Source organism: Micropterus dolomieu, linkage group LG15, assembly GCF_021292245.1.
Source record: "Micropterus dolomieu isolate WLL.071019.BEF.003 ecotype Adirondacks linkage group LG15, ASM2129224v1, whole genome shotgun sequence".
Classification (NCBI taxonomy): domain Eukaryota; kingdom Metazoa; phylum Chordata; class Actinopteri; order Centrarchiformes; family Centrarchidae; genus Micropterus; species Micropterus dolomieu.
This window is the reverse complement of record NC_060164.1, coordinates 15,287,769-15,301,182: the sequence shown is the minus strand read 5'-3', so window position 1 is coordinate 15,301,182 and position 13,414 is coordinate 15,287,769. Positions and strand designations below refer to the sequence as shown.

General features: G+C 40.8%; 1 long non-coding RNA gene across 1 annotated transcript; it reads left to right on the top strand.

Moving 5' to 3' along the window:
* Positions 1-4,927: 4,927 nt before the first annotated feature.
* Positions 4,928-5,791, top strand: LOC123984383. Its single transcript, XR_006828433.1, has 3 exons — positions 4,928-4,976; positions 5,053-5,200; positions 5,426-5,791. It is a non-coding gene; the product is annotated as an uncharacterized LOC123984383 (long non-coding RNA).
* Positions 5,792-13,414: the final 7,623 nt, after the last annotated feature.

The following is a 13,414-nucleotide window of genomic DNA, read 5'->3' as shown; positions in this document are numbered from 1 at the left end:
GACACCCAGACATTAACAGGATTATATGAGTTCTTACACTGATGAGTGTGATGAGATCTCAGGAGATGTGTATGGATTTTACCTCCTGCTGATGGCACTTCTCTCCTCTTAGCCTTGGGCCAGAAACCTGTGGCATAAAAGACTCTCTGGGAAGAAATGAGTGCGGGCATAGCTGGCAAGCATGGTAGTTATACGTGTGATGTCATTAAGTCAGATTCGTTTAGCAGAGTCAGGTGGGGACAGCTAGCACATATAGACAATGCAGTATCACCTGAGAGAGCCCTGGGACTTAGGTCAATTCGAAATTGATTTACCTCAACTCTGCGATTGATGAAGTCCGTTCAGGTTAAACTGCAGTTCTCGATTGGACATGCACTTTGGAGGAGTCGCTATTGGAATTGACTTCTGTGTGTCGCGCTCAGCTCAAGCCAGGTGGGAAATTGAGTTACAAAGCACAGCATGAGAGGGATAGATGACCTCTGTGACAGTTATAGAGTTTGTGTCTGCCTTTCATAACTCAAGCTGAAGAAAGACTGAAAGGGAGACTAAGGTAAAAACACACATTACTTTTTATACTCTTATAATCTTTGGGCAGGTTGAGTCCTCTTGAGAATAAGAGTGCTAGAGAAAGGGCGCCATTAAAAATGTGACTGGAAAAGCCCTGCTATGGGCATATCACAAAATGATAGGGCAGTCAGAGGTATGTAAAACACACTCCCTTCTACTCATTCAGGAAGGCGAGCTGGAGATGGAGACACGTGACAGGCACAGAGGCAATTCCCTGTCCTGTTTCCCACAGTGTGTTAGACTAAATCTAAATTGCTACTATCATTTTGTCACTCGCCTCTGATGAAGGAGAAGTGATGTTGGTAAAGAAATGAATAAATGGAAAAAACATAAGAAAACCCCCCCTCCACAACCCGGGGCCTGTGGCTCTTCCTGACTCCAGCTTTTATCATGTAAATAAGGCGAACGGGACTGGGTTGGGGGGACAATTCCCAAGCTGCCACTTGGGCCAAATACAACTTTCCTGCGATTTAGGCCCACGAAGAGGAATGTATTTGGAGGCCTCAGTTTTAATTTAACTAGAGTGGCAGCTGAGGGGGCACCAGGGACCTCATCTTATGACTGCAACGATCGCTCGGGTGGAAGGAGGGAAAACCTCAACCTGGCGCAGTACATTTCCATGTGCAAGATCTCTTCCACAGTCCCATCACTGGTTGTGTGTGTGTGTGTGTGTGTTTGTGTGTTGCAGCTGACTGTTGCACTCGTTCTGTAACACCTCTTTAGTTTCCCAGGGAGGAAACACGCTTCTTGCTCCGCTGTAACATTTGATTCATTACGATCCGAAACAGCACATCAATTCGCTTATTATGTCTTAAGAAATCCTCCCAGCGTCCCAAAGAGCAAGGGGGAAAAATCCACCAAAGAGGCACTGCCTTGAAATTGACAGCTGTTATTGTGCTGTGCCATCTGGTGCATTTGCCAGGGAACAGAAAAGGGTTAATATTCTATGATGTGTGGTAGCAGTGGCACAGCCTCTTTTGCACAGCCAGAATGAAATACCGGGTGCCAGGAGTCTGTGCACCCGATGGAGAGAAACCCTCAACATTAGCATGGCACCATATCAACCAATGTGGCTAATTTAATGGGTCAAAAGACGGTTGGGAGGGTGCCAAAATAACAGCCGTAGCAGCAGAATTTCTAACAGGGTGGAGAATCACAAAGGAAAGTTACAGCTCCGCTTGGCATTACACAGCTTTTAATCATGATTCTCTACAGATAAAGCGAAGCAATCCCAGAAATTTTATTTTCCTTTTTTGTTAACCCTACATTTGAGAAATCTGTGTTCAGATTGTGTCTATGCGGTTTTCTCTATATTTGTGTGCAAGTATGTGTTGTGCTGTGTTGGAGCTGTCATTATTCATTGACCACAGATGTAAATGGATCCAAACAATGGGACGCACGTGCTGCGGGTAGTGATCGCCCCTGGAGAGGACAGGGCCTGCTGAAATTAATAGGCCTCCCGTGGTTAAATAAGCAATGGCGAAATAAGCCTAAATGTCCCCCAATCGCATGACAGACAGGGCCCAAGAATCCGAACAGCAGGTAGTTATTTTATGAATTGTTGGAGTGGGACATATTGCAGACCCAACATGCCACATCAAAACCATCACACTACACTGGATTTGAATCATTATGTGTGCGTGGTATGTTTCAGTGGAAAATAACATTTTTCATTTGCTGCAAAATATTTGCTTTTATGTTTTATGTAAAGCACTTTGAATTACCTTGTTGTTGAAATGTGCTATACAAATAAACTTGCCCTGCCTTGCCTTCTTGTGTACCAGTGTTTTTAAATAACTAATTATTTCACAGCATACACGCTTCACTGTGAAAAGCCAAAGCATTACTTTGTGCTACACATTCATTGTTAAACTTTTTTTGTGAAGAGGGAAGAGAGACAAATTATGAAAAATGAAACATTAAAACAATGTTGTTCCACCAGTAAATAACACATATGGGCACTCATATGCCCAAAGCCCTAATGCTGAAAAAGCATTGAAGAATATGGGTACAAATATGCTTCATTGCTGGAAGACACACTTTTTCGAGACATCGGCTCATTTCTAATTCTGAGTGCTGGTTCACAAAATGGTCCAACATTTAAAGTGACTGGCAGGGGGTAAATTAGTGCTCCGAGATGAATTATACAATTAAGGACCCCTGAATGTGCCAAAACACAAAACACACAATATGGTGGAAAGACCTACTTTCATCCAAATTCATCAGTCAGACTAGTGTCTCATCATCTTTAAAAGGAACATGCTTTGATTTTTTAGCTCAATAATTACACCTATGCTTATTTGATGTGTTGCAGTTAAGTTTGAAATGTTAAAATAAACGTTCTGCTTGTGTACAACAACGCAGAGATTTATATTAATACTGAAAAGCCATCTAATTGTACTGTATGTGGTTTTGCTTGCTTGCTAGTTTGGCACAAAGAGACACAATAATTTGCATGCATATAATGTAACACTGACGCTTCAGTTTCAAGTATCAGCTTTTCATTCATCATAACATTTGTTTCTCATGCTGATGCTCTCTGTCTTTTCTTCTGGCTTCCGTGTGGCAATAAAGGTGGCTGTGCTGGGGATCTGAGCTGTGTGGAGTGATGGCACTGCTGAGGTGGTCAATAATCTATTACGGCACACAGCCCTCCGCAGAGTGACAAATGTCTGTCAGAGAAATGGACCAGCGAGGTCAGAGCTGTTGCTACTGACCTCAGCCACCGCACATAGATCAGGCTGACGTAGACTACAGTGAAATATTCACTTTGATGGCAGGCATTTGTTTTTGTGTCCACCCACTTTTATATAAATATACAGAATTTCAAAGATGAATTTACCATTGCAGTCATGTCTGTAAACCACCACATCCAGCTCATCATCATGGCTCGGTTCAACACATCTTGCTATCTTGTGCCATGTAAAATGAGGCTTTAAAATTCATGAGCTCCCCTCCTTTTTTTGTGGAGGAGGAGGTAGGGGACTTTAAGTAGGTATGAATCATCTTCTTATTTAGAAACATCATTCCATCACAGGAAAAGTCAGGCACTTTTTTACTATAAGGATTAATCTTAGGTGCAATTAAAAACAACCTGAGGCATCATGGATTCTCATTCTCCTCATTTGCTGGTGCACATTTTACATTCTCATGACAGCATAGATTTGGCCTTTACTTCAGAATGAGTTGATGTCTGGGTTGTCATACAGTACACATGTGGACAAGGAGCGCATTTACATGGACATTAGAACCCTACGTATTACAGTATCTCGCAAAAGTGAGTACACCGCTTACATTTTTAAACAGTGTAAATTTGCTGTCCCATCAAAATTACACATCACACAGCCATTAATGTCTAAACTGCTGGCAACAAAAGTGAAAACACGCCTTAGTGAAAATGTCCAAATTGGGCCCAAAACGTCACTATTTTGTGTGGCCACCATTATTTTCCAGCACTGCCTTAACCCTCTTGGGCATGGAGTTCACCAGAGCTTCACAGGTTGCCACTGGAGTCCTCTCCCACTCTTCCATGACAACATCATGGAGCTGGTGGATGTTAGAGACCTTGGGCTCCTCCTCCTTCCGTTTGAGGATTCCGCCCAGATGCTCAACAGGGTTTAGGTCTGGAGACATGATTGGCCAGTCATTTACCCTCAGCTTCTTTAGCAAGGCAGTGGTCATATTGGAGGTGTGTTTGGGGTTGTTATCATGTTGGAATACTGCCCTGCGGCCCAGTCTCCGAAGGGAGGGGATCATGCTCTGCTTCAGTATGTCACAGTACATGTTGGCATTCATGGTTCCCTAATGAAGCCTCAGACCATGACACTCCCACCAACATGCTTGACTGTAGGTGAGAAACACATGACTTTGTACTCCTCACCTGGTTGCTGCCGCACACGCTTGACACCATCTGAACCAAATAAGTTTATCTTGGTCTCATCAGACCACAGGACATGGTTCCAGTAATCCATGTTCTTAGTCTGCTTGTCTTCAGCAAACTGTTTGCGCGCTTTCTTGTAGAAGAGTCTTCCTTCTGGGACAACAGCCATGCAGACCAATTTGATGCAGTGTGTGGCGTATGGTCTGAGCACTGACAGGCGGACCTTCCCACCCCTGCAACCTCTGTAGCAATGATGGCAGCATTCAGTGTTGTCACATGAAAAGATATAAACAATTAATTTTTAAGATACTGTATACTTATACATGGAGTTATGCATGTTTAGTGGTGTGTGTTTCTATGCAGGCTTACAGGTGTTTAGCCTTGCTCTTGAACGTACCTCTAGAGCATCAAATTAGCTCCACCCAGATCAAACCCCCTCATTAGCTGAGCTTATTTAAGGCAGCTGTAGTATCAAGGCTGCCTTTTTCCCTGACTGTTGGTTGCCACATGAATCCTCTGTGATGTTCAGGTAGGTGAGTGAGTAAAAAAACCTGTTATGTTTTTTCATTGTGTTTTCTGAATGACTGAGGTTGTATGTTTTGCAGCAGTCTGCTGCCCGCCTGTTTTATCTAGTTTGGCTGATTCCAGGGTTCCCTGTCTGGAGTGGCATGATGTGGTGTTCCTTACAGAGCACCCTGTGTTAAGATATGAGAAGCTTAAGGAGCAACAAGCAGGGTATGATAACTGCCTGAGGTAACTGTTATTTACTCATATAAACCTATTGCTAATATGTATGTTTTTAATTGTAGGTTGTCAGCTGCTGTTTTGCCTTTGTTAAACTAGGATTTTAACAACTGTTGCTGGTACACTCTAGCTGTAGTGCCTCCAGGTGGCACTCCCTAGTTGACTATGCTAGTATTTTGGATATACCCAACTGGTCTACTGTGTTTATTTAACTTGTTGTGTTGATCTTTTCAGTGATTCTAGTGGTTGGCTTGTGGTGGAGGCTAGGCACGCTGGTGTGGGTTCCTTCACCGACTAGTGTTAACGGCACTGGGACACGATTTGGTGGTAACACGATTTGCAGTGACTATCGATTGCAGTGGGCACATGCGATGGGTAAGCTGGTGCACCCCTGGAGTACACCCTTAGTTTGCCTCTCCAGAACTGGCCCTGGCCACCCCTGCCTTTTTTCTTTTGGTTCAATAATCAGTTATAACTGGGAGTGTGTTAAAATTGTAATACTTTTATATTCCATTGTAACTTGATTAGTTGTATTATTGACCATCCTCTTTTCAGGCACTTCCAGTTACCAATTATCAATAAATGAATTATTCTTTTGGAGCCACGTCTGTCTTATTTCAATAAACCTGTGTAGCCTTTGTATAAAGGGTTAGTCAAAGCAGAAATAGATGCTGAAATGAGTCTGCTAACATTGTATTGTAGCTTTTGTGTTTAAATACTAGTGATCAGATGGAGAAGCTAAATCTACCAAAGTGAAAAACCAAACCGTATGCATCCTGTAGCTGAGATGTCCAGGAATCAGTCACACCTACCTGCATGCAGACAAGATGATCACATACAGAGACATTCATGAAGTTTTTACATGTAAAATTTACATCCTGATTAAGATCAAATCTGGGATAAACAGAATACTAAAGTGCATGTAAATGTTGAGTGACATTGAAGGTTCCATGACTACAAAATGGATCAAATCAGTTCTTTTCACTGATACTTGATGTGCATGAGTCCTAAAAGAAATATTTGCAAGAAACTATTTTTGCCAAGTAATAGAGCTGGGATCTGCATACAAATGTGTCTAAACAGGATTGGTTTTTTAGGCCTATGTTCAGGTTCTATAACCTCCGGCACATTCCTACACAAGGTTGTATATTAAAGTGTGTATTTATCTGTATGTTAAACATAACAATATTCATATCATATTGCTTTGCATTTGAATAAAGGCCCCGCATATGTGACTTAGCAAAGTGAGATCCTGGGAATTCATTTGGTGCTGAGTATTTAAAAACTCCCTTACAGCCTTTTAGAGTCACCCTGAGAAGAGTCGGTGGTCTTTGTGTGTTGGCAGGCCCTGCTCCCATGTTGTAATGATAAGAATAGATGTAGACCATTTAAGTATCAAATCAATAGCAAATTAAATTTTTCAGCAGTGCAAGCTACACTCAGAATCACCTGTAATTAGCTTTGACAGACTCTGGTTACGCTGTTCTCATGTCAGTTTGCTCCCAATACACACACTGCTTAGACCTACTCACAGCAGTTTCTGATTATAATTTAAATCTAATTAAAATAATGCAATTTCTTTTGTCTTTTTTTGGGGGGGGGGGGGGGGGGGGGGGGGTGCAGGTCATCAGCATATTTCTGTGCTCATGTTCTTTATGGGTGCAAGTGGCACATGGATTGAACCTGAAGTAGGTTAAGCAGAAACTCATGCGTCTAGCCTGGTGGTGTGGTTTGGAAAATGGGCTGGGACCTGATTTAGATAAAAACACGATGACCCACAGGCGCTCTTATAATGAATAGTGTGTCCTCCGAGCCTTTCGTTTTCCTCCAGCTTACTACATTTGTCATCTTCATATGAATAAACAGGCCTGTTTAATCTCTGTCCTTTCATGGGATTTTGTGGCATTTATACACTAACAGCAGGCTCTGTGTAGCCTACAAACATGCTTGTTTTGTCCGGTTTCCACTGGTCATCAACAGAATCTCCATTGCAAATCAACTGCAGAGAGATGCAGTACCGATCAATCATTCTCTGAATTTATGTGGGAACTTTGACAGTGTTTGGAATTCCGATCAGACCTCAGATTTGTGATCAGTGCGGTAGGATGTTTTTGTAACATAAACCTCAGTAACCGCTATAGCTTAAGCATAGAAAGGCCTTAAAAGTTCACCTAAGGCTGCTAAGAGAGGCAGGATGATGGTAGATGTGTTGATGCTGATCTGTCAGTCTCCCTGTGCTCACTTCTGCAACACATCTACTGAGTGGAAATTAACTGCACCTGAATGACACGCCATGCTGGGAATCTACTGTCTTTTTAATAGACTTACACCTCATTTGGCCTGTGAAGCCTCCTATGGGATGGCCTGAGGCAAAGACACACTCACGCACACAAATGCATGCACGTACAGAAAGCCAGAAGGAGATGTGTACGCCAGAGGGATAAGCTTAGAAAAATGTGGAGAGAGGGGGCAAAAAAAAGGAATAATGTAAAAAGGAGAGCCTGAAAGAAAGAGACTGCTTGCAGGAGGAAGATGAGGGGGAGATTTGGGATGAGAGAGAAGAGAGTCACCAATGGTAGAGACAAATGTGGAGACAGGAACAGACAAAGAGACAATGGTAAATAAAGGAGAAAACACAGAATGAGCTTGTGCTGTCTGTGTTGGGCAGTGGCGACAATGCTGATTAGGCCATCGCTGCGCAGTCAGGGAGGGAGCGAGGGCTGAACAATGCATTCCGCTTCCCCTTCACAACAACAGACCTTCCCGCCTGACCCCCTAACCTCTGTCACCAGCAATACGTGTCACAGCCACGACGACACCCTGTCAGACCCACCGCTCCCTCCCTCTCTCCATCACCCACCGCCCTCCCACCCAACCTCAAGTCCGTCAGTCCAAACTTGTCAGCTGATGAACCCCAAATAATTCCCTTTTGGAACGGCAGGTGCGATAAAGGGATATGGAACTGGTCTTACATATTTTTGATTTCTAGAGGTACAATGTTGCTCAAAGGCTCTTCGGTGATGGTACAGATGTAGAGGGGATATGCTATGATTTAGCCCTCCATACTAAAGTACAGAGGAGTTTCAAGATTCTTTTTTGTCATCTTGCTATTGTTTTTGTTTCATATTGGGGTATTTTAAGGTTTGGAATTTGAATGGACAATGAACTAAAACTGGTGCAGGAAACCAACGTTTCTGACTTTATTTCCCTGGAACACACATGCACATAAATATAATAGTAATATATTTAATAATACAGTGAATAACTTTTAATAACATTATTAGCGCTAAAACAGTTAGTCGTTTCATTTATTAGTTGATTGATAGAAAATCAAATAGCAGCTGTTTTGTTAATCAGTTAACCACGTAAATCATTTTTAGCAAATATTCTCTGGTACCAGCTTCTCAAATGTGAACACTGGCTGCTTTTATCTGAGCTGTGAATTTAATATATTTTGCTTTTGGAATGTTGGTAATAAGTAATCTAAAAACATCACTTTGGGTTTTGTGAAATTGTGATTCACTCATTTCTCACATTTTAAAGACTTAACAATTACTCAAGAAAAAAATCATCAGATGAATCAATATTAAAAATAATTGTTAGTTGCAGGCCTGAACATTGTGACCCAAATGAGTTTGCTGTCTCTGTCCAATAGTATCTCTAACTTACTTGGTACTACAATCACCAAATCCCTGAATAAAAATCCCTTGCTAAACAATCTAAACATAACGTTACATAATGTAGGAAAACAAAATTTTGTCACTGACCTACAAGTTGTCACTGAACATTTAGCAAATATATTCTGTATGAACATTTTATGACTGGGCAAATACACAATCATTAAAAACATTTACTCATAATGTTGACTAACAGTTTTTATATTGACTAAAACTGTAATTCTGCCGCCATCATATATCACTCATATCATTTGCTGCAAATTAGTAATGTACCCTAAATGTAATTTCTATGAAGATTTCAACTGCCCCCGCAACCCTGTATGCAGGATAAGCGGTTGACGATGAATGGATGGATTTCAACTGCAAGAAACCTCCATAGATAACATACTAATGTTTACTAATTTGCACCTGTTTGTTTTGTATTCATTCTGTGTAGTTCGATATAACTCTAGCAGATGGTTACAGCAGAGTTAAAAATCTGCTGCAGAATGGCATCCCTCTATCAGATGTTAACAGTTAACAATTAAAGCAATTCTCCAGTTAAACCAGATCTAATTAGCTTTTGCCAGTTTCCCCCCTCTCTTGAACCCCTAAACATTCCATCTGCTGTATTGGAGCTCCTGATACTGAGCTCCACTTCTAGGAAGATGAGCCTATCTCTCTCTCTCTCTATATATATATATATATGTTTTTTTTCTGGCTGGTTTGAAGTAATCTTTTGTCTGGTGGGACAGGGGGGAGGGGGGGTTTATTGTTTACATATTAAGTGACATTCTGTAAGGGTTTCAGCAGCATCTTGACTCCCCTAAGCTGAGGAGCAGCTGAGGTTAAGTGGTCTCCTCGCTCATGGCACCCATCTTCTTCTTCTCCATGACAGCTGGGGACCACACCGTTGCCATAGATACACTCACCACTAGCCCCCCCGCCCCAACTCGACTGCTCAGCCACTATAGCAAGTAAACATATACATACATTTTCCCTGGCCCTTTATATTCTCCTCTCCAAGTAACTGAACTAAAAAGTGAACACTGAACAACATGAATACTAAATCTGAAAGCAGAAAACTCTTTTCTTTTCATGCACTCTAAGGTTTAATTGTTATCTATTAGAACTGATTATGGAAAATGGAAAGTCAGTTTTTGGAACAGTAAAAATAAATTTCAGTCACTGTAGATGACTGCATTTCTGTTTGTTTTGCTCAAATTGCAGAACTTTTCACTGGAGGTGGAAGAATTCCAAGAGATAAACCAGTGATCAGGAAAATAATTTCAAATACTATTTTCCAATAACACACTCCACAGGACAACTTCTTGTGTGCCAGGCTACAAAAGACACAGGTCTTGTTCACTGATTGAATGGACTGGAATTTGCTTTGTATGCAGGAAACTGCAGTTTTAAAATGTATGAATACTACAGGATCATTTATTTCCAAAGCCAGCATAATTCACATTTCACATACAGTCTTAAACTGTATCAATTATATGTAATTATTTTAAAGTATAAAAGATGGTGAACTAAAAATCATACAGTGAGAGATAAAATTACCCAGGACCAAACAGGATATTTAAGTCTGAAGAATGGAAACCATCTGCTAATCTTTTAATTACAGGCCGAGATTGTTAAAAAATAATACACATATAGTAACACAGGCTCACCAGCATCGTAGCTTGCTTCAAGTCATCTACCAGACATTACTGGTAAAGCACTTCTTGCAGTGGTTTATATTGGCTGTAAAAACTGTGCTTGCAAACAGATATAATATATAAGAATAAATATGTGTACCAAGGTAATATCTTATGGTCATAATAGTTTGTTTCTTTCATTCAGAAACTAATGAGGAGCAAAGGCCTAAAAGGCCACTCAGCATCACTGGACATTATGGGTATAATTCACATTTTCTCGTGAAAAGCCATGTTCTAACTATGTCAAGACAATTTTTGCTTGGAGCAAGCAATTTCTTATGCTGAACTGATGTTGTAAATTTTAATATGATCACATAATGCTCTCTATTCATAACAACATAACAATAATTTTAATGCTCTTAAAAAACTGTGACTGTTCATAATTATAAAGGAACACCTACAGCAGCACCTCTGACTGACCACTTGAAAAACACAACATAACATAACATAACATAACATCTAATAGAGGGAATGTCTAGCAATTCCATAATCTTACTAGTGTAAAAGTAAAGGTAGATGCTAGCATAATAAATAGATATAAACCCATGAAGTCCTGTAACAGGAGACTGTAGTGGTTGCTCAAAACTATGCATTGTTAATATTGTATCATATTTCAGTCTTGAACTGCCAGACGTAATAATAAAGACACTATGAACATATTGGTTTAGAGTTTAAGCTAATTTCCTTATTTCCAATGATGAATCAGCATGATGTATAAAAAGAGCTGGCATGGACTTGGCTTGTAATGATACATGAGATGTCACTGTAACACCCCCGAAAGTCATTGATTGGCCTTGCTTGCCCAGCATGCATCTCTCTCAGGGTGAACGTACAGAGGACACAAAAATCCACTGAGTAGAATTTTCACATTTATGTAAATGTAGGAACATGTAAATCAACATGTATAATTAGATGTGTTTTTAATCGCACCTTATTGTTTATAAGAACAGTAAGCGTTGTTGTTCAGTAAAACAATGTGTTTAGAAACTTTACAACAACTGACAATGACATCGGGTTCACAGTGGATGACTTTGGTGAGCGATTATGATAAGTTAAAGCTGAAAATCTGTAAATGCTCGCATACAAACTCTTGTAAAAGATGGCAATTCCACATTTCCTCACAAAAATTGTATTTTTAACTTTATTGACTGAAGAATTACCCACTCTAATTCAAATTCAACAGTTTCAAGGATTTGCAAAGATACATTTTGATGGAAAGATATACTTATGTTTTGTAAAGGCAAATTATTTATTATGTGATGTCAACAAGTGTGACGTATTACTGCCGTTAAATAATTTGGTGTAACGATATACTAATGATCTATTATGAGTTCAAGTAAACAATTTTAGATTCCTCATCTACTGGTATAAATGTATTTCTGCAGGTCACTATAAAAGGTCACATACAGGTGGAGCAGGTGGATTTTGATGCTGCTGGGACTCCTCTGTAGGCATGTCCTGTTAACATACCAATAACACTGTCCTGTGTGATCAGACTTTAAAAGCAAATGGGCAAAGTGTTTGGATGGGACAGCGAGGAGGCCCCACCCAGGACCCCAGACCAGCAGGCTGAGATTAGAGGACATTTGTTCCACAATATTGCTGCCTCCTGGTTTCCTAAGGCTGGTGCGTTTGCACAGAAGGTGCAGGCAGATATTTGGGCAGCGGCCAAAGCCTTTCCTCGCTAGCGGGCCACCTCGTAGAGCTGCAGGTGCTGAAAAGGACTCCCCACTGTTTCTTAGTGTGGTCTGCGACCCTACAGGCTGATGGAACAAATGCTTGTCTAGGGAAAATAAACTTATCTCATTTGGATGACAACACATAGCCTGGGGTTACTGTGTTGTGTTGCACCAGTTTTGAGAAACAAGTCGGATGAGGTCAGTGGCTCATCTTGCGTTGTGAAACAGAGAGAGTACTTCTGATGTAAAAGTGATAGCAAAGAATTCAGTTTATCTCAGGATTTGCTCTGTATTAATATCTGAACTGTCAAAAATCAATATTTTGTTACTGATTACTAATGCTAAACAAGCCTAATCAAACGGGAAATGATTATGATTTTACCTTGCACTTTGGGAGCCTTTGGTAGGTAACTGAGAATGTTGGAGGTATTCTCTGTGGAGAGGCTCTCTTTTCGATGACCTAGCCCTGACCCCTGAGGTGAACCCTATCACACAGAGGTGTTAGCGTGCCACCCAGCGTGATGGATCACCCCTCAGATGCCTGTGATCTAACAATCATGGCCAATCATCAGGACTCTCTCTCTGTTACTATAATGATCGGCAATGATTCTGGCCTGGAGTATTCAGATGATGGATGAAGGCTCATGCCGGGTCCTGAGAGAGGGCGATTCAGGCTGGATAGAGCCAGGACTCAATGTCTATTGACAGCGTTGCTAGGTTGGGTAGTTGTTAACATCTTTATCATAATGAAGTGGGGATACTTAACCCTGGAGTATGTGGGGGTCTCTTGGTGCCTTAACACTGATGTTTAAGGTGACCCCCCTCAGGGAGACGCCCACACATTGGCTAACCATTTTGCCAGATGATATGTTAATTTTTGTGACCTTAGATTGAGCTGGGTTACTCCCACATCTACTGAAAAAAGAGGATGATGAACTCAGCATGACGTGAGGGACTGAGATTTTTTTTTTTATATGTCTTTAATTAAACTTTCATGTTTATGTTGTTATCAGTTATTTGAGCCATCAAATAGAAACAAATCCATCTGCGGCACAAATGCCAAATGCTGCACAGTAACTGAAATGCATGCAACAATTTGAATGATGACTACAACAACTCTTTCTAATAAATATAGAAGATCAAAGCAATACAAACAATAATCTATACAGCATGAGCTCCATTTGT